This window comes from Neomonachus schauinslandi, chromosome 9 (assembly GCF_002201575.2).
Source record: "Neomonachus schauinslandi chromosome 9, ASM220157v2, whole genome shotgun sequence".
In the NCBI taxonomy this organism is placed as follows: domain Eukaryota; kingdom Metazoa; phylum Chordata; class Mammalia; order Carnivora; family Phocidae; genus Neomonachus; species Neomonachus schauinslandi.
The window spans coordinates 136544559-136571139 of NC_058411.1; the positions used below are offsets into that span (position 1 = coordinate 136544559).

Here is a 26581-nt window from a genome sequence, read left to right on the forward strand (position 1 = left end):
AAGATAAAAAGCTTTTGCACAGCAAAAGAAACAGTCAACAAAACCAAAAGACAACCGACAGAATGGAAGAAGATACTTGCAAATTACGTATCAGATAAAGGTCTTGTGTCCAAAATCTATAAAGAACTTATTAAACTCAACACCCAAAGAACAAATGATCCAATCAAGAAATGGGCAGAAGACATGAACAGACATTTTTCCAAAGAAGATATCCAAATGGCCAACAGACACATGAAAAAGTGCTCAGCATCCCTCTGCATCAGGGAAATCCAAATCAAAACCTCAATCCTCAATGAAATACCACCTCACACCAGTCAGAATGGCTAAAATTAACAAGTCAGGAAACGACAGATGTTGGCGGGGATGCGGAGAAAGGGGAACCCTCCTACACTGTTGGTGGGAATGCAAGCTGGTGCAGCCACTCTGGAAAACAATCTGGAGGTTCCTCAAAAAGTTGAAAATAGAGCTACCACACAATCCAGCAATTGCACTACTGGGTATTTACCCCAAAGATACAAATGTAGGGATCCGAAGGGGTACGTGCACCCCGATGTTTATAGCAGCAATGTCCACAATAGCCAAACTGTGGAAAGAGCCAAGATGTCCATCGACAGATGAATGGATAAAGAAGAGGTGGTATATATATACAATGGAATATTATGCAGCCATCAAAAGGAATGAGATCTTGCCATTTGCAACGACGTGGATGGAACTGGAGGGTATTATGCTGAGCGAAATAAGTCAATCAGAGAAAGACATGTATCATATGACCTCACTGATATGAAGAATTCTTAATCTCAGGAAACAAACTGAGGGTTGCTGGAGTGGTGGGGGTGGAAGGGATGGGGTGGCTGCGTGATAGACACTGGGGAGGGTATGTGCTATGGTGAGCGCTGTGAATTGTGTAAGACTGTTGAATCACAGACCTGTACCTCTGAAACAAATAATACATTATATTAAAAAAAAGAAAGAAGAAGAAGAAGAAGAGAGCAGGAGGGGAAGAATGAAGGGGGGGAAACCGGAGGGGGAGACGAACCATGAGAGACTATGGACTCCTAGAAACAAACTGAGGGTTCTAGAGGGGAGGGGGGTGGGGCATGGCTTAGCCTGGTGATGGGTATTAAAGAGGGCATGTTCTGCATGGAGCACTGGGTGTTATCCACAAACCATGAATCATGGAACACTACATCAAAAACTAATGATGTAATGTATGGTGATTAACATAACATAATAATAATAAAAAAAAGAATTCCTCATATCAGTGAGATCATGATACATGTCTTTCTCTGATTGACTTATTTCACTCATTTCACTCAGCATAATACCCTCCAGTTCCATCCACGTCGTTCTAATGCAAATTTTCTAGTGGTCACATTTTGAAAAGTGAAAAGAAAGAGATGAAAGTAGTTGTATTCATACTTATACTTAACTCAGTAAATATAAAGTGTCAACCATTTATGTGATCAATCTGACAAATGCTAACGAGATAATTCATGTTCTTGTGTGTGCGTGCTCCATCTTTGAAATCCACGCGTACTTTACACTCACAACACATCTCCATTGGGACTGGCCACATTTCAAGGGCTTAAGAGCCATGGATGGCAGCTCTCGACCATCTGTACAAGCCAGGCACTGACTGGGGTCCTCAGTGGACAGGAATCGCCAACAGGTGGAGAAGCAGAACCGTAAGTTCTCCAGAGGGCACTGTCCTCTCTCCAGGTGCCAATCCGTCCCAGAACCCAGCAGCCACGTGGCTTGCCATGTGGAAAGGAATCACTCCGGTCGTCCCCAACCACATGGCAACACCACTGGGAAGCTGCCAGCATCCTCCCAAGCTGGAGAAGCTCAGGACAGGCAAGGAAAGAGGAATGCTGAGGAGATGGAGAAGGAGGGTGGCCCCACACATGAGACACCAGACTTGGGCGTGATCGCTGGACGTTCAGAATGCTTGGCCCACCTAATCAAGTCCAGGCTCCACCTTGAAGTTCCAGTCTTTACAAATGATGACCTCAACCCCCCGTTTGCACGTCCTCCCATCACCACCCCCCTCCCTCCCCATAACTAACCCTAAAGACGCCCCACCCCGCCATGAACAGAGTGGGATCACCGAGCTGGTGGTACTCTCACAGCCTCCTGGCACTTCTCCATCTCCACATCACAGCCCCCGGTGCCCTCTACCCATTCACGCTCTTGCTCCTTGTGCTACAGGCACAGTTCAGATGGTCCTAAGTAAGGCCAGTGCCACCCACTCCGGAACCTTCTTGCCCTCCTCTTCTTCCCATGCATTTTGCCTGGGCCCACGTGTCAGACTGCCGGCTTTAACGGACTGCTCTGCCTATGTTGGAGAATCACTTCTTTTCAGCTGGAGAGCCCTTACAGCCCCCGGAGCATAGTAAGTGCTCAATAAATGTACAGCAGGTTCAACTGAGTTGAACTTCGGCATCAGACGGGACTGGGCGCCGGTCCTACCTCTGCTGCTTCCATGCTTTGTGACCCGGGGACGTTCCCCGACCTCTCTGCCCCTGTGTACACGGGGGATACGGACAGGGCCTGTCCCTGCGAGTGGCGGTGAGGATTAAACGGGCTGTGTTGAACGAGGCACAGAAAGCAGATGGCACAAGGCCTGGTCCTTGATAAACACAATCTATCATTGTTCAAGCACGGCAGTGGCTCTCCTCTTCTCTGCCCATCTCCAGTCAGGAGAAGCTACAACAGGCCCAAGCCATGCACACAAGTGCTAGAGGCCCAAGCCATGACCCCCTGAACTCGGGAATCAACAAAATCTCCGTTCAACAAAAGAACACAGAAACCCATTTTAATGAGACAACAAGTAGCATCTACCCCGCCGGAGATGCGCTGGGACCTGAACTCTGGCCGAGCTCAGCCCACTGCCCACATGCCTGGGCAGAGCCTGAGGGCCCCACAGGTCAAGGGAAGATGGAGCCCTCACCGTGAAGCCTGGGGCCAGAGATCTGGTCGCAGGGCTCATGAAAAGGTCTTAATGTTAGCTCTGAACCTTCATGCAGTCTGCCTCTTGCCAGACCTTGAGTGTTATTGAGACTATTCTGAGGGGTTTTGCTCCTTGGGAGATTCTTTCCAGACAAATTAACCAAAAGCTAATTGCCCTGAAGCAGGAGAGCTTTCTCTGGAGCCCCGAGGCGGGGGGTGGAGGGGGTGGTAACCTGACAGACAGAGGGCATTCCTACCAGAGGGCCCCCTCCGGGGCAGAGCAGGCCGGGCCAGTTCGGGAAGCCACGGCCCCCAACAGAGGCTCTGGTACATGAACAGCGAGGCGGGGACATTCATGCTTCACTCGAGCGCTGTGGTGACAAGAGAAAAACAAAGACACAGAGAGAGCATCTGTGGGACAAACAAAAAAGTAACTAGAAGCAAAGCAGGGGCTACTGAGGGAGGAGGGAAGCCTTGGTGAGCCCGGCTCTGGCCCCCTAGGGGCTGGTGAGGGAAACGCCGAGCACGATGTCAGGACCGGGGAACCTGAGTCCTGGGAGGCTGGCAGGGAGAAGGGTGGGCAGGAGCAGGAGGGCCACCCCGCTCTTCGAGATGCGCAAAGCACGCTCCTGCTGGTTATCTTTTAGCTACACCAGGCACCAAAGATCTCTGTTCTCAGATCTACTCTTGGGATCAATGGCTCTCCCCAAATCAACAAAATTATGAGCAGAAAGCTGCTTTGGCCTGTTTATAAAGGAACATGATTAGGCCAACACTGCATCTGATCCCTCCTTCGTGATGAGTGGTTGGAAGGCGCCCAGGCCAAGGGTGGGTTTGGGGTTAGCATCTAGGGCGCGGGTTCTCCAACTCTGGGGATCAGCATCACTTGGAGGCTGATAAGACCCAGACAACGAGGCTCCACCCCCCCGGAGTTTCTGATTCAGGGTCTGGCCTGGGATTTGCATTGCTAAGCAGTTCCCAGGGCAGGCTGATGTTGCCGGGCTGTAGGGAAATTCTGTCTTCCCAACTTCCCAAGTTGACTTCACCTCCTATCAACTCCTTCTGTCCTGAAAACCTGGATGATCATACATGTAGGTGACAATAAAAGAGCCATGTGTCCAGATGTAAGGAGACGCTGTGTGAAGAGCTGAGGAACCTTCTGCAAAAGCTCCTGGGGACAGATGCTCTTGTCAATAACTAGAAAGGGGACTTAGTGTCCCTGTCTGAAGCTGGGTAGAGGACTGACAAGTGCAAGGTACCACTAGGCAGTCGGGAGAAGGACTGGGACGGTGTCAGAAACCCACTAAACTGAGCAGATTGGGACCCTGCTCGGCTGCCCAATGGAAGGGGTCCCCTTGAGGCCAGAGGACGCACCAAGAAGCAGAGACTTTAGCCCAGAACCTGAGGTATTTTCCTAGGAGCCTGGAGTCTGGTGTCATTCCCTAGGATGAAAGGACCAACAGAGGCCACTCTGTCCGGAGCTGGCTTTGTGGACAGCTGCCTAACGGCTTTGGGGGGACCTTTGACCCAGAGCCCCTCAGGCCTCCCTGTCCTCCCCCTTCCCAGACCAACACCTGTGTGTGGATTTCAAGAGCTGCTGCTGACTGCTATCTGCTTCCCTTCCAGCAGAGCTAGGAGGACATGTGGATGACACCATCGCTTGGGGCCTTCTCATCCGCGGCGTTGGCCAGGAGACCGGGTCATGGAGACCACGTGAGGAGTGGGTACCAGGTTAGTTTCTGAAGCGGAATGTATGGGCATCAGGCATTGCAGGGAGAGCCCAGGCAAGGCAGCGTGGTGGAGAGCTCATTCTGTCCCCTCTGTACTGCTCTGGGGGGCCGCATCCCATGGGGCAGCAGGAATTTGCCAAGTGTGGTCCCCAGCCCAGCAGCATCAGCATCCCCAGGGACTCATTAGAAATACACCTTCTCGGGGCCCCAGCCCAGACCTGCTGAATCAGAACCTCTTGGGGCGAGCCCCGCACCCTGTGTTGTATCAGACCCTCCGGGCGATACTGAGAAGCATTGGCCCAGGGGCAAAGAGCACAGACTTTGGAGCCAGACCGACAAGCTAGACTCTCGGCTCTGGCCCTCTTGGATTGCGTGATCCTGCCACCCTCCCGACCTCCAGAGAACGTTACAGAACTTCTCTGGGTCCGCCTCTTCCTTCTGACCCCAGAAGTCCTAATAGCATCTGCCTTACGGGACAGCTCCAAGGAGGAAGAGGAATTAATGCATGTCAAGCTCCCAACACAGTGCCTGGCACACAGTAGGTACCCAACGCATGGCCACTGGGGTACTGCATATGGTAGTAATGACAGCAGCTAACACACACAGCGATTTACTCTGGGCCAGCTCTCTTGAAAGGTTTTACATACCAGAGCTCACTTAAACAGTCCAACAGCTCCATGATATGCCACCACCATCATCATCATTTCCACTAAAGGGAAGATCCTGGAGCAGAGAGGTCAGGTCCTTGCCCTTCGTCAGCAGCTGCTTCAAGGGGGAGCCAAGAATCGAACCCCCACAGCCTGGACACAGTCCGTGTTCCTTACCACCTACCAGTGGTAACAGGAGGAGGCATGTTACTGGGGTTCCATATCTGTGCTTCCCATGACCCCTACCTTCCCGTGACCCACTAGGACAAAAATCTTACCATGCTTAAGCCGAATTTGGAAAACCTTCCCCACCCCCAGGTCTGGCAAGACTGAAATTCTTGGTCTCTGAAAGGGGGAATCGAATCAGATTTCCCACTGTGTCCCCTGGTCTAACCGGGACCATAGGTAAAGCCAAAAAGGATGGAGATCCACCTGCTGGCACCGAGGGCGCCCACCGGGGGAGAGTCCTCGTCCAGCGATGTATCCCCCCCTCTCCTGCAGACCAAACCACAGGCAGGGAGGGGTCTGGCGGGGTCAGACATATAACAAAATGCCCAGGGGAGGAGCGCCCTACAGCACATCTCCAGGAGGCACTCGGGCAGGAGATCTGAGGCAGAACAAACATGCTGAGCCACCACCAAGTGGAGCCTAGTCAGCCTTTCAGCGTGACTGCCTCGTGCTGGGGGCCTGGGAAGCACTGCTTCCCGCCTCTGCCCTGCCCTCAAGCCACTGAGGACCTGCCTCTGCATACAGCACACTTTAGAAGCCCAAGCTTCTAAATGAAATAAAATGTAATTTACTAAAAAAAAGAAAAGAAAAGAAAGAAACAGCAGACAAGATGGAAGCACAAAAAAGAAATAATAGGGCTCTGTGTCCGTATCAAACGCTTGTCCCTGTGATGAACCAGCAGCCCCTGGGACTAAGAATTCTACAGAAGACTCTGCCCCAAGCCAAGTCTCTCCCAGAGCCTCCCAAGTACCAGCACCATAGCAAACAAGAACAGAAAGCTTCCAGGAGGTTCTATCCTTGCGTGGCCCCTTTCTGGCTATATAGTTCTTGGAAAGCTCTCTTCAGGACTCTGAGCCTCCTCTCTCTTCTGAAATGGGAGCAAAATTTCTAGCACAATTAGATGGTGGGAATCTAATAAAATAGTACACGCAGACACCCTGCACGGTGCCCGTCCTATGCGGGCACTCCACAGAAACGGGCTTTTATTACCAGTGGAGACTCGGAAAGAACAAAGATGGCGAGACATCACAACTATTAACGAGATAACTAAAGCGGGGGCACCCACCAGGGGAAGGGGAGGGACGAGGGGCGGGGCCCACGCTCAAGTTCCCAAACCCTCTGTGCCATCGCCACAGGAACAACAAAACAAGGAAACTCGCACCCGACAACGCGCTCGGTAGATGCTGCTAAATGGTTTCCAATTAATTAACTGATTATATGATAGAACAGAAGGGGATTCGAAAGAGCACTGTTGACCTTTAAGAATAATTAATATATCAGGATAGCAAACTCATCCAAGGAAAATAATGAGGAATGTTTTAATATTACACTCAAAAGCTCTGGATGGGGAGGCAGATGGGCCTTTCCTAAGCAACGTCCCGGCTCCCTCCACCTCCTCCGGCTTCTTGTCTACCCACCACCTCCCACCCAGCCTCTTCCTCCTGATCCTGAGACCTCTGGCCTCCACCTCTGCACACCAGCACTGCTGCTCCCGCCCAGTCCTGCAGCCGCTCTGTTTGCCCACGGAACGATAGCAAAATAAGGAGGGCCGGGTGAAAGGCTCCCCGCATGGGAGGGGTATGCTGAGAGGGGCACATCAGCTCCCCCTTCACCGTCCGCGTGGGTACCTGGAAGCCTCTCTCCCCACTGAGTGCCCTTCCCAGGTCAGCACTCCAGACAGGGAGTAGGTGCCCCTCCTCCTGGCCCCTGGCTCCTGGTTCACATGGCAATTCCATCGTCACAGCCCCTAATGGAATATATGGTTCTCTATCTGATGGCGAGCAGTTCATATGGTCTATGAGGTCATGGGCCCATCTATCTTAGTCTCAATTCTATTGTTCCCAACATCCAGCAACATGGTGTTGTTGAGTTGACCTGGAGAGGGTTTTCTGCCATGAACAGACTTCCTTGACACTCTGGATCCTCCCAGAATTTCGGGCAAATGCCACCAGGACTCCACGAAATATCCTTGATTCAAAAAGCCTTCCTGACTGCCACCTCCTGAGTTTTCCCATTCCCAGGGTCCCAGAGAAGTCTGTCCATCCCTCTAGGTTAGCACTTGTCATGCTCTCAGAGAGTTGGTCAACAGTCTGGCTTCCTATTAGCCAGGGGACCCCCCCCCAAGAGTAAAAACAGGGCTTTTCTGGATCTCTTTGTATCCCCAATACAAGCAAATACCTAGTATACAGTAGGTACCCAGGAAATATTAGGTGAAGGATCCCAAGGATAAATGGAAGTTCATTGACTAAAACCTCCACTCCCCTTAGATAGCTCCAAGGATACGAGATCCATTCATTCAACAAGTACTGATGATGGGTGACCACACATCCCCATCTGCCCAAACAGCCCCGGTCACGTCTGTTGTCCCAGAATCCCATTCCATTAGTTAGCTCCCTTTCACTCTCAAAAGTGTCCCAGTTCGGGGGCGTCTGGGTGACTCAGTTGCTTGAGCGTCTGACTCTTGGTTTCGGCTCAGGTCGTGATCTCAGAGTTGCGGGATCGAGCCCCGCATCAGGCTCCGTGCTCAGTGCAGAGTGTGCTGGAGATTCTCTCTCTCCCTCTCCCTCTGTCCCTTCCCCAACACCCGCACTCTCCAAATAATATAAAACAAATAAATAAATAAGTAAAATCTTCTAAAAAAAAAAAGTGTCCTAGTTTGGACAATAATTTTACTGAATTCATACTATGCACTATGCACGCTTCGGCTGTTGGTTTATAGCACAGAACAATAGAACTAGGCATATCCTCTAAACAAAGTAAGTTTTAGTATCATCCCAGCTTTTACTATATTGAAAGGCAACCTCCACCCCCTCAATCATTCACCCCACACTAATCTGGTACGTAGTCCATGCCAGGCAATGCTACGCACCGGCGCATGAAGTGAATGAGACATGTTCTCCCATGGAAACCGTTCAACTGCCTACGTTTCCAGAAGAATCTGGGGAAGGGGATCTGTCTGAAAGGTTTGCATGTGGCTCAGAATCTGAATGTTCCTTATGGTCTTTAATCCTTGCTGGCCCCACAGAATGGTGGGGTGCGGTCGGCTTGGCCACAGTCCCCATATCCATGCATGTCTGCTGGCCCAGTGTAGGTATCCTTGCTCTAAAATATCTTGTTTTTATTTTTTTATTAATCCTTAGAAAGGGCAGGTCCGAGGGTATTTGCAAGAGAGTATACAGCTGCAGACAGGAGAGATCCTGGAGAATGATCTCCAGAACCCCGGGACTCCTAGGAGACCCAGCCCCACTCCCCATCCCCTCCTTCTTCTCTAGGTTCTCATCTGTCTTCACACAGACTTCTCCCAGTCCAGCTTATTCTAAATCGCTGCAGAGTTCAGGGTCCTATAGCTAATCTTATTTCCAAAGCTCACATGGCTTTGCTTCTACTAAAATTCTCCATGCTACCGCTCTCGCTCTCCTCCTCGGTGTCAGAAGTGCTGGCCTCCTTTCTCACTCACCTTGACTGCCGGTAACAGCCATGTCCCTTCTCCTGAGCTGTAGTCACAGTTAGGGGGGCCCGGCCTCCCACCCCACCCCCATCTCAATCTCATTTCCAGTGTCAGCTGTAAACATGGCTTTTCTCCTTTTAATTACACTTCTCTCCTCCCTCTCTGTTATTGGCCTCATGACTCAGGGCTTCAATTTATTCACCAAACAATGTCATTACACCACTGGTTTCCGTAATTTATACCATGCACGGTCTTTTGGCCTCTGTTGTCCAATTCTGCAAAATGTTTGGGGAAGGCAGTGTACGTTTCTATTCCCCATGGCCTCTCTCCTGCAGAGATCTGGCAGAGTCCCCGGAGACTTATGCAAGACCTCTTATCTCACACTGAATATATGGAGCCCAGAACCAAACCCTACCCGACTTGGTTCCATGTAGATTCTCAAAGGGTTGTTTCTTCACCTCCCCCCACCCCCACAGGTTATGTGAGGATCTGGCATATACTAGGAACAGGAGGGCATTTGTCTATGGAGCCAAGGTATTTTGGACTGAGACTTAGAGAAATGAGAGAAAGGAGAACGGAATGAAAAAGCACATGGGGACATGGTCCTGGCCAAGCCTGCCACCCCCCCCAAGGGGTTACCATCCACACGAGGAGCTGTGAACTGTGTTTCTGTGTACAGTTTTTTGTTTTCACAAAGCAGAAGACACAGTCTGCACTTTGATCACAAATATCGCTCCATGAATGCGCGCAAGTTAATTTCACTGAATGGTCTGAATTTCATACATCTTGCACTAAGCAGGGTGCCAAACTCCACTAATTCTTTCTTACACCAGCACTACGATGGCTGACCTCGACTTAATTTAAACCTTGAGCTTTGAACACAAGTGCAAACAATTAATTAACTTGCTAATCATTTTTCCATGCTATGGGGATTCTTCCAGAATCATTAACAATAATCATGTGAATAAACTAAAGAAAATTGGGATACAGAAATAATTTTCTGAGGAACAGAAATAATGAATAACATTTATTGAGTGCTTGTTAGGAACTAATTACTAAAAATACTAGATATTAGATTTTAAAGATATTAGTCCACTGAATCTTCCCCCAAAACCATTTATGGTCCATATTATTGTTATGATTTGTTCTCATGTTATAGATTTTAACAAATCTATGGCTTAGAGGTTAGGTAGCTAGTTCAAGGTCACAAAGCTGGTACTGTTAAAACAGGGGCTGAATCAGTGTGTCTGATTCCAGAATCCATGACCTGATTAGCACACTACCACCTGTGTGTGTGTGTATTGTTTGTGTGTGTGCATTACACATGCATGTAAGCCAGAAGGTGTCTGGATCTCAAGTCAGGGGCTCTGTTTTGTACACCCAGGTGAAAGCCTTCCAAGAATGAAGAGGGCAAGCACATCATCACAAAGGACAAAGCCACCAGTACCATAACTTCACCAGCTCTGCTGTGCTACTCCCACAGTTTGTCCCCCTCTGACTATTCCTATGAGAAAGCACATAGCAGATCCACTGGCTTTCGGCCCCACTCAAGAGAAACAGAACAGGCTTGGCAGAGGGATGAGCAGAGCAACTTTAGACCACAGACCCTGGGAGCTCTGCCCTGGAGGAAAGAGCCCCAGTCCAGCTCAGTTCCCTTCTCATGGCCCTTGATGATTCCCCAGTCCAGAGTAACCAAAGTCATAAATCACAATCCTCCTTCCCTCTGGCCTGGGCCTGGGAGGAGAGAATGGGAAGGAGTAGACCCTTCTCACATACCCTTTCCTGCTTAGGTCTGGATCTCCCCAGGCAGGCTAGCAGGCTAGCAGAATTCTGTCCACCCCATATGCAAGGCTCTTCCTGAAAGTCATGTGGCTCCCACCTAAGGGTACAGACGAACCACCAGCACCTGAGATGATGCTAGAGAGAGGAAAATGGAGAGCCCAGGACCCGGGAGCCTCTCTCTGGGGAGCTAGTCACAGCTCACTGTGCCCCCAGGACTCCCTGGGCTCTGGCCATGGTGCTGAATCCCCAGGGAGAGGAACACAGAGGCTGAGAGCTGGGGAGGCAAAAGTAGTGGTAGGGAGATACCAGGTTCCCTGCCAAGAAGACACAATTTTTCAATATTCCTTTTGGAAAAGCTGGGCTCCTGACCACCCTCAGAGACGTGAACCAACCTTTGCACCATGAAACAACAGAAAAGAACATGAGGTCCAGAGCAGACATTTATGGATATGAATCCATATCTTTAGCTGTGTGACCTTGGGCAAGTTACATAACCTCTCTGAGCCCCAGAGTCCTCATTTGTAAAACAAGAAGCATATCACTCATTCGAACAGGATTGCTGTTGAAAGAGTGCTTAGCAGAGAGCTTAACACAATAAATATTCCTTCTCTCTTTCTCTTGGCTTCATTCCCTGCTTGCTTGCAAATGCACACACACACACACACACACATTCCATGCATTTTCTCCCTCTTCCTATATAATGTTGCATATATTCCTTCAAAAACAAATTTAAGACCCGTGTCCTTCCCCAGCATCCCTAGAACACAAAAATTGGCCTGCCTGCTATCGTCAGCAACAACCAGCAGAAGTTAGCATACTGGCATCTCTGGTTTAAGAAAGCTAACTTTATCTTCCAACTAGACTGAACATTCCAGCTCCACCTGGACCAAGCCCTGCCTTAGTGTCTCCATTCCTCCCCATCCCAAGCCACAATGCTGGCCACAGGGGGAGACATTTCCAAAGCACCTTTCACCTGCATTTAACAAGGCCCACCATAGTATTATCCATACAGTCACCTAAGCTAGATTATGAATTTAACAATATTTGAATGTTTTCAGGCTACTTTTGGGTTAGTTTCTATCATTGACCCAACTACCACAATAATTGCCAGTAAAACCAGGGTTGGTATGTGTTTCCCATGTAGCAGGAAAGGAAACTGAAAAAAAAAAAATCAAGGTGGTGATGGATCTGTGAAAAGTGCCAGAGAAGCATCAAGACCCTGAAGTCCAGAAACCAGGTGAGTCTCCTCCCAGGTGTCAGCAATGACTTAGGGAACAGCCCAGTGTAGCAGAAAAGACAAGGCACTCGGAGTCTGACACCGGGGTCCTGGCCCAGGCTTCACTACTTCTAGCTCTGTGGCCTTGGGTGATTCACTCTCTCCATTTCCTCAGCAATAAGATGGGGATGACGGTAATTGCTACTTCACCTTAATACTGCATGTTAAATGAGATGGTACTTTCGAGAGTGGCTTATAAAGCATTATAGCCATATTGGGGATAAGCATATTGCTCAGAGAACTGGTTATCAGCCCTAAGAAGAAGTATGTCCGTATCACTCATAAGATCACACCACACTGACTGCCCCCACTCCATGTCCACCTGCAGGACCCCAAACAGACATATCCACTCATTTCACAGGGGTTTAGGAAACCTAATAGGTACCTAGCGTCTTAGTGTGAGTCTGGGACAACAAAAATTAGAAACTCCAAAAAATTCTCATATGATGTAGAGATATATGGATGGGAAGACCTAACATCTACAAGGAACTCGCTCTGTGCCAGGACTTCAAATGCATTCTCTCATCCAAGTCCCAAAACACAAGCCTCGGAGGGGGATGATTTTAGCGCCAGAGGAAGAACCAGCTCAGAGAGATTAGATGTCTTGACCAAGGTCCTGCAGCTGCTCAGGCAGTCAAGCTGGGGATGGAGCCCAGTTCTGACGGGCTCTCCCGTATTTGTGCCCTGAAACACAACATCATCCCCCTCCTGGATGCTTCACCAAAATAAGGGAGGGGAGGGGTCAAGGCAAGAAAATCCTAGGAGGGCCGCACACCTATGAAATCACCTAATAAATGATGTTGATATTCTCTGGAAAGACCAACATGGGTTCTCAAGTATGCCTACTCAGAGCCGGCTAGCACGGCTTTCCAGAGATTCCTGAGGTCCGAGCAGAGACTGACACCTGTGAGAGAGACCAAGGGGGACAGGAGTAGGGAGGAACGGGAGGAGAGGGAAAGGGCAGAATGAGAGGAAGCTGCTGGGGATCAGGCCTGGGGAATGCAATTATTAATATTCTAAATGGAGTTCTGACTGCTTAAGCTTTATTTAAGAACATGCCCGACTGTATAATTACAAGGCCCTAATCTGTTTTCTTTTCCACACAATAAATAAGGAGCACACGGTTGCTCTTTGCAAACACCGCCCTTGTCGGCATCGGCAGAGGCTCTTGATTGCAGACGGACGACTGGCACGCAGAGGGCCAGCCCCACTGCCTCCTGCAGGGGTGAGCTGCCTGCCCCCGGAGGCCCAGGTGGGCGCACCAGATGTGTGGAAGGGCAAGAAGACCGAGGTGCCCTTTTATTTCCGGAGAATGGTATGGGATAGGCGAGTGGGGAAGTCACCCCCTTGATCCCCCTGGGGAGCAGGCACTGCTGGGGGTACCTGGTGTTCAGCGGCACCAATACAATACAGAAATGGGCTCAGTGAGCAGCGGGGAGGCCGTTCCGTCTCGCAAAGGCAGAAGCTACTTCCTGGTGCCCATGGCCGTGCCCATGCAGCGGATGCCTCGGGGCATCGGACCCATCAATGAGAAAAGGGAAACCAACCTTCCTCCGGTCCTCCATGCCTTCGTCCACTGACGTGTCCACCAAGTGCCAGGGCTGTGCCGGGTGCTGGTGTCCAGTGGTGGAGGAAGGAGGCAAGAGGCCCGTCCCCAGGGAGCTCTCAGCGCAGTAGGGACAACAAACGTCACGTAATTAAAAACATAAGGATGAAATTCAAATGTATGCTTACTGGGACAAGAGCAAAGGAAGGACAAGAACAGAGACCAATGGAAAGGGGTGGGAAACAGCATGGGCGGAGCATGGTTAGTGGAAAGCTTTCGGGGAACCCTGGGGCTGAACCTGGAAGGAGGAGTAGGCACTCACTAAAGAGAGTGGGGGCTGAACGAAAGCCTGCCAGGTGAGGGGCCAGGACAGGCAAGGGCCATGAGGGGAGATGGCCCAGCACACTGCAGGTGTGGAGGGAAGACAGTGTAGCAGGGGCAGAGAGCATGAGAGGAGGTAGAGTGGGAGATGTTGGTGGAGAAGTGTTGGAATGGGTCCCAAGGTTGGCCCCAGACCTGTACCAACCACGCTGTCCCGTTCAGGTCTCTGCCACAGCTGCCCACTCACCTAGGAAACTGAGGCAGAGAGTCTGGCTCTGCCTGACAGCATCAAAGGCACATTTAGGGGGATCCAATTGAAATATTTAAGCGATCTCTTTGCCCAGTTGCATGGGGAAAAACTGTGGGGCGGGGTGGAGAGTGGGAGCTCTAGGGAGACCTCTTAGGTTAGGACGGCGGTATGTCCGAGAGGCAGGGCCCTGGCCAGGGAAGCACCAAGACCGCCCTCTGGAAGGAGGCATGGAGGCATCTCATGCACACTGTCTGGCAGAAAATGGGGACCTAGGGAGGGGGCCCTGCCATGCAGCTCTGACTCCCCCTCCTGCTTGGGCTCCCCCTAACATGACCAGCCCCTCAGAGTTCTGCTGTCTTAATGACAGAGGTCTCCGATCATCCGACAAACCTGGAAGACAGGAGAGCTGGAAGCAACATCCTAACCTTTTTGTACTGACCCATTAAGGAGCTCAGGGCACGATGATGGTGGCAGTCCAGCTGTCAGCCCGATTCCAGGGTCAGTAGGGCCTGTGGTCCCTCAAACACTGCCAGACCTCTGGACACATAGCACACGGTTCCGTCTACCGAGAAGAGTCCTCACCCAATAAATACCCACCACCCATCCCCTCACCAAGCTCCTTCCAGCTGCTGTCTCCCACCCACCCAGGTTTCTGGTTGTCTGTCATCACCCCAGGGTGGGGGGGGCCTTCCCTGCTGTAACCCCCCCCTTTACCCAAAGATGCAACACCCGCCTTTGTTAAGTGTTCCTCGGGAGCCCTTAAGTCCCCATCGCATTGTAGAGAAAGTGCCTCTACCTTCAGCCTCTCTCTCCTGCCCCAGCTACCTCACTGAAGCCGAAGACCTGAGTGTAATTCATCTTTGCAGCTTTGCCTGGGAGGCCCCAGGACCACACCAGGTGCTCCTGATGGGAATTAATGAAGTCACGTCTCGGGAAAATGCCACATGACACCGAGGGCCGCTGTGAGTGAACTTCACAGGACTCTAGGACACCAGGTTGGTCGGGGACGGCACATGGCTGAGCCCCCCTCTGGGGGACCCAGTGCCCTTCCGACCCAAAACAGCCACCCCAGCCGGAGGGCCCAGAAGCCCACTAGGAAGGGCAGAGGACCACGGCAGGTCCCAAGAGACAAAGGGGTTAACCTGGGAAGAGCCTTTCACAAATCCATCAGGGAAAAAACCAGGGAGAGAGAGACACGAGACTGCCGGTCTGCTAAGGAATGAAGAAGGACAAAAATTAATGATGACGCCAAAATAGCCACAAGACTAATCTCATTTTCTAAATCTGTCCTTAACAAGAAAAATGGAGAAAAGAGATGTGGACAAATGGAAAGTAATGAAGCCTTAGGGGAGGGCGGGGCAGGGGGTGAGGGGGAAGGAAAGAAAATCTACTAAGAAAAATCAAGGCTGGGCGCCTGGGTGGCTCATGGGCGCCTGGGTGGCTCAGTTGGTTAAGCAACTGCCTTCGGCTCAGGTCATGATCCCAGGGTCCTGGGATCGAGTCCCACATCGGGCTCCCGGCTCAGCAGGAAGCCTGCTTCTCCCTCTCCCACTCCCCCTGCTTGTGTTCCTGCTCTCGCTGTCTCTGTCTCTGTCAAATAAATAAATAAAATCTTTAAAAAAAAAAAAAGAAAGAAAGAAAAATCAAGGCTGGAAAAATATGGGCACACGGTCTAATCCCCAAGGCTGGAAGCCGCGGAGACCAGAGTGTTTACTCAGCATTAGACTGAGCTTTTGGAAAGCTGACAAGGTTACAAGAAAACTCTTAAAGTTCAGTGCAGAGGATCCTAGAGAGACCTGAAATTAAAAAGAGCACAGACTCGGTGCTGAACGTAGGGCTTCAACGAAGAGAATCGCACAACCTCACAAACACTCTGGCTAGCCAGCAAGGTACGTCGTCACACCGTCTGGGTCACACTGGGTCTGCCCTGGGTGGATCAGGATGCCGTCCATAAAACAAAGTGAACAGAAAGAAATTATCAGGGAGGACATCCTTAATCCCAGGACCACAGGGAGTCTGCAGGAGAGATGCAAATGGACAAGAAAAAGAAACTCAATTTAGGACGCTGGCGACCTGCGTCCCTAAGGGAACAAGATGCAAATCCTTTTCAGGGCTCCAGAAAGGCCATCACCCAGAGACTGAGGGGGTGATATGACTAGAAATGGGAAGCAGCAGATACATGAGTGGACGCTAAGCAATTCCAGGTGGAAAATCCTGAGTTTGGCGAGTTCCAGGATCCAAAAGCCATCTGGGTTCAACAGAAACAAGAGCACCCATTTGAAAGAGGAATAACAGAGGTTCTGCTTGGTGTCAGCAGGTGCTGCAGAGGCTGGGCTATGGGGAGAAGACCCGGGCAGAGCTACAGAAGTAACACCACTCGATGGCACAAGGAGACGTCAGGCGTTGAAGCTACACCCACCTCAGCACAAAATCATGAGCTGGTAAGGCAGGGACCTTAGAGTTCATCGAATCTGGTCCATATCCCTCCACTCCCACCCCAGACTAGGTAGTGGGCTCTGACACCTACAAACACCGACTTTCCTGGGGGCTGGGGCCAAAGACAGCCAGGGCTGGGGCCAGGCAAAGTCGCCTCATGCTCTCTGGAAATGGACAGATTGAAAGTCTGCTACTCCCGCATGCATACTTCGTAAGCGTGGATTCATCCCCACCTCTTCGATCAACCAGGCTCCGTTCTCTTCACTGAACACCCAGCCCATGTGACCCTCTGCTGACGGCCCCCTGAGTGCCAGCCCAGGCACTGCCCACCCGCCTAGACCCTGCTGGCAACTGGGTGCAGAGTGGGACTTGGTTTGGGGCACCCCCTTAGTATTGTCCCATGGTCCTTCTCCCAGAGTAGCCCCCATTCTGAGAAGCATCACTCTGAAGCTTCCTGCCTTCCAGCTGGTTCTGGAGACCTGACGCCTGCCCAGGCTGGACCTGAGGGGGCCACAGCCGATGGATGCAAGAATGGAGGTATTAAGAGGACGGGCTCTGGGGTTCCAGAGGGGTTGGTCAGGCAAGTCACGTAACCGCTCTGTGCCTCAAATTCCCCAGCTGTAAAATGAAGACGACAAATCGTGTCCACCTGCCATTATGGAGAGAAAATGCTATATAAAACGCGCAGATAAATGCCTGGCACGTAGTGAGTGCCTGATTGATGTTAGGTCCATGGAATTCAGTGACCGGGATGCCTAGCCCTGCAGGGAGGCCAGAATAAGCTGACCACAGCTTTCTCCTGGCCCTGGCCCTGGCCCCCCGACGACCCCAGACACCACCTTTCTTCCAAGAAGAATTTCCCAAAATGCCAAGGCTGGGTCTGGGCCCATTTATAACACCACCTCAGTTTACAGATGTCGAAACAGACCAGGTGAGCTAAGCAGCTCATCCAATGTCAGAGAACAACGCAGAGAAAGAGCAAAGTAGGTGCGAGGTATGGTCACTCCGCTGAGAGCCAAACAGTACCTGTCGTGATGACAGCCATCCAGGCGTCAAGCCACCCCCGCCCCACGCTCGTGTGAGCCCAAACTTCAGATCCCCTCCTCCCCTGGCCACCACCCAGACACACGCAGGCATACAGTTCTGACTCAGGTTCCCAGCTCCTTAGATCTGGGAAAACCCTACTCCACGGACAAATGGCTCCATTTCCAAATCCCGTTCCCTTAGAATTCTCTCAAAGATGACCCCCGCTGACCAGACCCCAGAGCCGGGGACCCGAACAGGTGTCTCATCGGCTCTGAGAGGAGTTGCAGGTGGGGAAAGGGCCGTACTCATGCCTCGGCGAGGGGACAGCGCCTGCGCCATAAGCCCCCACAGCCACCCATCCGAGCCCCACCCCGCCGCTGCCTCCAGGCCACCCCCGATCGACAGTCACACTACAGCCTAAGTCGGCGGCCCCCACTCCCGCTGACACGCACTGGAAGACTGGAGAGGGTCAGCTGTTTGTGCGGAGGGTGGGAGGCGTGAGTTATGTCACAACCAACCCACCACCTCTAAGAAAGAGCCACCACGGGCGTACGATTTACTTCTTTGTATGTATCGATTTGAGAAGTTTCAAAGCCATCGCTGCAACAGCATCCCCCGCCCTCGTGCTCTGAGACCCCTTCTTGAGGGGGACAGAAAGGAAGAGAAGACGTCCACACTCCCGGCAGCCCACAGCCACTGTCATCCCCGGTTTATCCGTTTCTTGTCTCCCTACAGCAAATGTTTATTTCTCTCTCACCCTGCATGTCCACAGAAGGTCAGCTGTGGCTTTGCCCCCATCATCTTCCCAGCGAGGCTCAGGCTAATGGAGCAGCCTCCGTCTGGAACATCCACGTCCTCTGTCCCGGGGCAGAGGGCAAAGAGACACGGGGGACCCCACACGGGCTCTGAGAGCTTCTGCTGGGGAGGGACATGGGACACACACACACCACATATGGACGCACACACGCAAGCACAAAGATGCGCGTTCATCATTTTTATTGATGTATAATTCACACACCATACAATTCACCCATTTGAGCTGTACAATGCACTGTTTTCTGGTATCTTCACAGAGTTGTGCAACCATCACCATAATCAGTTTGAGAACATTTTTCATCATCCCAAAAAGAAACCCCATACCAATAACCAGTCTATTCCCGACTTATCTTAACCACAGGGGAGATTATAAATTATGAAGACATTCTCTTATGCCTATGAGAATGTGCCGTAATATAAATCTCGTTTGTCACATCTAGAATAGGAGTTTTAAATGGCTGTGACTTGCTAGGTATAAACCACACATCCCAGCGACCACACACCTCTCTCCAGGATATCCTTGGACAGGTTCTTAATTCAGGGTCCAAAGGAAGTCTATAAATCCCCAAAAATGTGTGAGAAATGGTGTGTGTGTAGTGGGGGGCTTTTTCTGAGGCGAAATTGTATAGCTTTAACCATAGTCTCAAAAAAAAAGGATTAGGAGCCACTGTCCTGACTATGCCTAAGTCTCATATTCCCCAAATGGATCATAAGCTCTTTTTTTCCTTAAGATTTATTTATTTGAGAGAGAGGGAGAGAGAAAGAGCACGCATACACATGAGCACACAGGGGGAGGGGCAGAGGGAGAGGGAGAGAGAGAATCCCAAGCAAACTTGTGCTGAGTGGGGTGCCCCACGTGGGGCTCGATCCCACCCACGACCATAAGATCTTGACCGCAGCCAAAACCAAGAGTCGGATGCTCGACCGACTGAGCCACCCAGGCGCCCCAGACAGCAAGCTCCTTAGGGACAGGAACCATGTCTTGTACATGATAAATCCCCCACAGCACACAGCACTTGGAGGGAGAGGAACACGGAAGAGTCTTATACATATTTCTCTACGTATTTTTTCGGCTGCACCCTGAGAAGGGGACCATCACATGTACCCTAAACAATCACAGTAACAACAGCAGCTAACATATACTGGGTTCCTCTTCTGAGCCAGATATTCCTCCCAAAGCTTTATACACATTAATCCAGTCACTCTTGCTAACAACCCTATTATCCCCGTTTTCCAAATGAGGAGATTAAGGCACAGATATGCAGGTATGTGCCTTCTGGGCTCAGTCAGTTAAGCATCTGACTCTTGATTTCGGCTCAGGTCATGATCTCAGGGTTGTGAGATCGAGCCCCGCATTGGGTTCCACACTGGGCGTGGAGTCTGCTTACAGTTCTCTCTCTCCCTCTCTCTCTCTGCATCTCCATCACCTCCCAGCTTGTGCACATGCTCGCTCGCTCTCTCAAGAAAAAAAAAAAAAAAAGTGGCTGATAGGATTTCATTAGAGGCAACAGCTCAAGCGCCAGGTTTGAGAAAGCTTCTGAGCAGATAGAGCTGTGGGAGCAGAAATCTCCCAGAGGTAAGTTGCTTTCATTGTACACTTTCATGTGACATTTCAGCAGAGGGCTGTTGTGATATGATTGAACGTTTGTACTATTTGTACGTTTTACATGATCAGTGTTATAATGTCAATGCTTTGCATATATTATTTGCCCGTATATCCTTTCTTTTAAACACAACTGCAACGCGTTCTGCCATACATAGAGCCTGAGGGGCTCTGGTCAGACGGGACCCAAGAACAGTCAACAGGATGAGAGGGTGGAAAGAACATCAAGCTGACAGTACCAAGACCTGAGTTCTAGTCCTGGCCTAGCTCCTGCCCATGAGATCCTGGTCAGGATTCTTTTCTCCTCTAGAAATCCATCCTCTTGTCCACAGAATGATCACGTCAGACTAGCCAACAAATAGCCACATCCAACAAATAGCTACGGACCACTGGCTACGTGACAGGCATCGTTCTATGTGCTGGGCTACAGCATCGAGCAACCCAAAGTCCCTGCTCCAGGGAAGCTGACATTCTAGTGGGGGAGACAGGGTATAAACAATTAAACAAATAACTGAATGAGATAATTCCAGACAGTCCATAGTAACAAGGGCCGGGGAAACTGTTAAACCACGTGATGTAACTGGGTGACAGGTGCAGGAGGAGAACCAAGGCCACAGAGGCCGGGTGGTCAGACAGGCCTTGCTAAGCCAGTCCCATCAGAGAGAATGATGAGAAAGGGCCAACCATGCAGAGAACTGGGCCCGATGGATCAGCAAGTAAAAACCTCCAAGGGGGGGAATGAGTGTGGTACATTCAAGGAACTGAAAGAGGGTTCATAAGGCTGCAGCGGAGAGCAGAGAGGAAAGAGCCAGGACAGGAGACAGAGGGATGAAAACCAAATCAGCCTGAGTCTTGTGGCCGCAGCCAGGGCTTTAGCTTTCATTGTAAGTAACGTGGGATGTAATTGGAGGGCTTTAAGCAGAAGAGTGACACAGTCAGATTTATGTGTTTAAAATATCACTCTGGCAATGTGTTGGGAATGAAATGTAGGGGACAAAAGGTAAGAAAAAGCCAGATAGGAAGCTATTGCCAGAGCCAGAAGACAGGCTGGTGGCCAGGACCAAGATGGCATGTGGTGGAGGAGGGGACGAGAGACGTGGATGGATACAAGATATCTGATGGATTTGAATTAACTGATGGAAGGATGGAGGAAGGGAGGCAAAGGGGAGCGAAGAGGCAAAAGCGACTTGGAAGGATTTGGCATGAGTGATCTGGCGGATGGTACAACTTACAAAAACAAGAAACACCAGGGGAAACAGGTTTGGAGAGAGGAGGTAGATTGAAATCAAGAATTCTGTTTTGGGCCAAGTTAAGTGTGACCTGCATCTTAGCCACCCAAACAGAGATGTCAAGTAGGCAATTTAAAGGAGGTGGTTTAACATATGAATCCAAAGGGCAGGGGTGGGAGCAGGTACAGGAATATAAATTTGGAGGGGGCGGTTGTAACTCTAGAGCCCCTTCCAGCTTTAATTACCTATGATTCTGCGGAATCAGAGACCAAAGAGCAGGGGAGAAGTCATTAATAACAGCAAAAAATATACAGAGTCTTTCATAAAGCACTGTCTGAAGCACTTTCTAAGCACTGTCTTAGTGGAGGCTCAGGACAATCCTATGAAGTAGGAGCTCTTACGGTCCCTTCAAAACTCATGGTGGTTCAGTAGCTTGCCTAAGTAAGATGGAGAAGCTTATTACACTAAGACGTGGAGGACCCAGGATTCAAACCTTGGCCTTTCTATTTCCAAAGCCCACGCTATGAACTATACAGTGCTCAGTGGCTAAGTCCTCCAAGTGGAACAAAGGAGGAAGGGCCCAGGAGAAGCAGTGAGGAGACAAATGTGCCACTCACCAATCCCTTTGGGTCTTGGAGGAACGTCTCAGTGCCGAGGGAAGGGGCAGGAAGAGAGGCAAAGGTCTACCCATAAAATATCTACCCATTGTCTTGCATCCCAGAAAGGGGGGTGATCTCAAGGAGAAAAAGCACTGAATGATTTACAAGACATAATAAATCAATCCCGCCATGCTTCCATCCCAATAACCTCAAGAGGAGTGTATTGCCTTCTCAGCCGAGTCCTGCAATGGTAAGGACTCTGGCCATTTCCTCTTTCCTACCCGCCCAGGGCTGCTGACTTTCCCTCCTTGTGAACATAACACACAATCATGCTCAAATCAGGACATTCTCCCCCTCCTCACCCCATCGCACTCCCACACAGGTCAGCTCAGGGTTGGCTCTCCCAAGCTGAAGATCAAGTGCACGTTTGCTTAGGACAGAGAGGAGTAACAATGTGGCGCCCAGAGCTGTGGGAGAAAAAGCAAGAAATAGAATGCGAGAGAAATCTGACCACAACAACTCCAAGGGATTAAATAAAAATTATTTTGGCTTACTGGAATCTCACACTGCATATTCTTGGAAATGAGCAAGCCATAGGCGAACGCTAAGAATCTTTTATGATAAAGATATTCGGGTTGTAATGTAACTGTTGTTATAGGATTTGACCTGAATAGGGAAAGAAACTAAACAGAGCTTTCTCAACAGAGGTCTTTGAGGATGGATGGTGCTAAATCCCCAGGGGAAACATCAGCTCTAATAAAACTTTAAAGACTCCCAACCCTCCCATAAGGAGTTCTTGCTGGAGAACTAGAGAGAGAGACAAACACGTGTGGACTGTAGAACAGGCTCAGTTTTCCCTCACTTCTAAGCTGTACAGTACACTGACTTCAGAGGCAAAGGGATGAGAGTCCAGGTCTATGGAATGGGAATAGAGGAACCCTAACCTACAGTTACCAAGAGGAGTGATGTTTGCAAAAACACCAGGCACAGTCCTTGGCACACAGTAAGTTCTCAATCAACACTAGCCTTTCCTTCTTCTCTCCTGATACCAGCATCTTTTAAAAGATTTTTTTTTATTTATTTATTTAGAGAGAGGTGGGGGGGGGGGGGCAGAGGGAGAGAAGGGGGAGAGAATCCGAAGCAGACTCCATGCTGAGCACAGAGCCTGATGCAAGGCTCGATCTCACAACCCTGAGATCATGACCTGAGCCCAAAATCAAGAGTCGGACACTTCACCAACTGAGCCACCCAGGTGCCCCCACACCGGCATTTTTTATGCAATTTTCTAACCATCGTAAGAAAAAAAATGTTTTAATTGCTCCAGTGGAAAACATTGCATCTTCTGGCCCATGAGCTATAGTGGAAAGATTCCTGGAAAGAGAATCAGAGGACTTCATGGATGTTCTACTACAGGACAGCACTTGGAAAACCCTGACGTGCTCTACAGAGGAAAGAACATACCGCCCGCCATGTTAGTGTGGTTCATAGAGAATCATCTACGTCATTGTGCTATGGGGACCCCAGACTGTGGAGATCCGGCTGATGTGTGAGCCACGTCAGAGAAAACCAATCCCAGAAGGGAAGAGATGAGCCAGTTGCAGAGGTGGGGCTGGGAAATTCGGCAAACAATCCAATTTCAGTCGTGCGGGTGGATGCGCCCTCCAATCAGATGGAAACAAAGGGGTAAGCTCATCCGCTGAATTGTTTGGGTCCTTTCCAAAACTAACATTGTCGAGAAGGAGAGGAGGGGGACTAAGTGGAGAGAACAGGGAATCTATCAGGGTTCATTTATCGGTATTCAAGGAAGAAAGACATGAGAGATTGCAGAGAGGAGTATTCCAGATGCCAGAGAGGTGGACAGCACTGCAGAACAGATCTACGACTTTTCCAGAATAAAGTCGCAGTCAGAATCATCATCGAGGCCAACTGGTCCCCCTCCTTCGGTTCTATTACCGTCACCACAAATCACAATAATTACTATCATTATTAGCGACTGCCATTTCTGAACGCTGATCATTTACCAGGCACCGGGCTGAGAGCTGTATGTGCCTTCGGTCACTTCATCTTCCCCATATCCTGTCCACAAAGGGGGCCCTGTTGTTGCGCCCATTTTGCAGATTAGCAAATAGCGATCCCAATTTTCCACTTGGAAAATCCTTATCCTTAAGAATCCTCAATCCAAAAATCTTGAAGATCAAGGAAAGGACCTAAAGGTCAAGGATATTCCAGTCTCTCTCAGACAGGATCTCCCTTGCTGTATATGAATCAGTATTTCCTTTTCTCACGCTCAGTAAAGCACAGAGAACACTGAAGCAGTCAAGAGAAGATGGGCCAGTCGCTCATAAACCTTGAAGTTGGACAAAAGAGCCCTCCTCCCCAGCCTTCTTCATGACGGACAACTTGGCCTTAACATTGGTTCATTTTCTGGCCCGAGGAAGAAGCGGACCCTGAGTAATGCAACAGCAGCTTAGAAGTGAGGGAAAACTGAGCCAATCAGAACAATCTGTACAACTTGATACTGGTACAGTGATGATTTCACTTCCTGCTTCTTATTCTGTACAGAAGGGACAAGAAAAGACTTCTCAGCCATCACCCTAAAAAGGGGGGGGGAGAAAAAAAGAAAAAGCCACCAAGCCAGGGCTTGGCAATTAGTGTTGGAGTAAGTGATCGTCTTGTGATTGCTCAGCTGGGGCCTGAAGACTCGTAACCGCATTTAGAGGACAGAAATAGAAGATGCTGTGAGAGAGCAGAGAAACCTGGCCCATTTGCCAGGAGAAAAATGTCCTGAAGCTGCCTGGAAATTCACTCTGTTGGGATTGGGGGTGTGTCCTCCTAAGTGGGAAAAGTTCATAAAGAAACCCATCGATGAAGCCAGCACTTACACCTTGACCCTTTGACTCCTCTGTGACCCTCAGACTCCCCTGGAAGCCCCACGGTGCCTAGGGGAGCCCCTCGACAGGTGCTGAATTTCTCCTACCAAGCTGAGCATCCTAATGGCCCCTGATGTACAACCAGGCCCAAACTGGGGATAGATTGATAGTAAACCATCCTTCTTGCCAATAGCAAGTGCTTTGGCAAAAGCTGGCCAATGCTTCCGGGAGAAGACAGAGCCCAAGGTCACGGGCAGGCTCGCAGCTATCAACAGAACTACTCCAACCAGACCCCTTCTGCCCTTTAAACCCTGGGAATCTTACAAAGCCTCACCAGCCTATCACGGCCACCACCCACTAGACCCCAGATCATCCCCAAGGAGACATGGGTCACAGCCTTCTTCCAGGACCTCAAGGGTAAGTCAAGGGAATGTTCCAGTACATTCCATTTCAGAAACACTTGTGACCTGAGATGCACCCCTGCTCCCACCTCTGTGGCCCAAAGAAACGCGACAGGTCCCAAAGCCCCCTCAATTTCCCTGAGAGCTGTGGGTGACACAATGCCTTGTAAGCTCTAGGGCATGAGCACCTAGCCACTGTCCTTAAGCAAAGGGGACAGAGCTTCTTCCAAATTGACAGCCTCTCTCCCCCAAGTAATACCCTAGACCACAAATTGGCACTTCGTGTGTCCTCTTCTGCCCACGGAGCTGTTTCGTTTGGCCCATGGAGTTGAGGGGTTTTGTTTTTCGTTGCCAAGCATTTAAAACTTGAGGGGTTTCACCGGACCTTTAGCTCTTCTTGAAAAAAACAGTAAGTCTGGCAACATGAGGCCCTGCCTCCACATAGCAACAGTCAGCTAGCTGCCCCTGTAGCAGGGGACATGTGGTCCCCAGCCTCCACTGTCCCCACCCTCATCGGCCATGGGCGGTTAGCTTTGTGAACTTTGTGTGAATTAGCACAGAAAGACTCCTCAGAGGTCAGAAGCTTCTTCCCCTGGGATATCTTACATTGAAACTCAAATCCCCAATAAAATAAACACCTGGGACATCTGGTCCAAAGCCCTCCTCTGGTCCCAGCTTCACCTCCAGCTGCAGAGAACGCACATCGGGAGAATCTCCCCACAGATGCTCGCCTCAGAGAAGGGGGCAACCGCTGGATGAGACAACTGGGAGGTCTGAAGCTGAGACGTTGGGCCCTGAGCAAGGGCCTTACAGTGTGTGCCAGTCCCAGATGGAGGAAAGGAAGTTTAGCACAAAGAAGGGTGGCCATAACTGATAAATACACACACACACACACACACACACACACATCACGCACTCACTATGTGCCTGAGAAAGCACACAGAGGACAGAGGGTGAGGTCAGGATCCCCAAAAAGAACCACCCCTCCCACCACAATCCTCCAGAAGCCCTTCTCCTTCTCTTCCTCCCTTTCTGCCACTTTCTGAGAGCTTCCCTCGGAGGCTCTGCCTCTTCAGAGGGGACTCCAGTCTGGTGGGCTGCCCTTCCATTAGCAAATGCAAAGTGCCTCAGGCAGTACAACGGTCACGTGGACAAAGGAAAGACTCACCTGCACATCATTGCTCCATTTGTCATCCCCAAATACAACAGAGCCCTCCCTTCCCACCTGGTCCCTGGAGAATCTCTGCTCTCTCGGGGAAGGTGCCCAATGGATGTCCAAGATGGCCACCATCCTGGAAGAAGAGGTGACCAAACAGCAAGCACCCCCTGTGGGCACAGCGGGTTGGTGTTTCCCCTGACCGTCTCCCCGGGTTTCCTCTCAAGCCCACCTTCTCCCCAGGATACGGCAGTCCTCCCACTGAATC

At 50.4% G+C, this 26581-nt stretch overlaps 1 protein-coding gene across 1 annotated transcript in view; it reads right to left on the reverse strand.

The window, feature by feature from the left end:
- The window catches only part of NTRK3 (neurotrophic receptor tyrosine kinase 3), a 371594-nt gene that overhangs the window by 268790 nt on the left and 76223 nt on the right, over positions 1-26581 (reverse strand). The gene's annotated exons all lie outside the window — the stretch shown is intronic.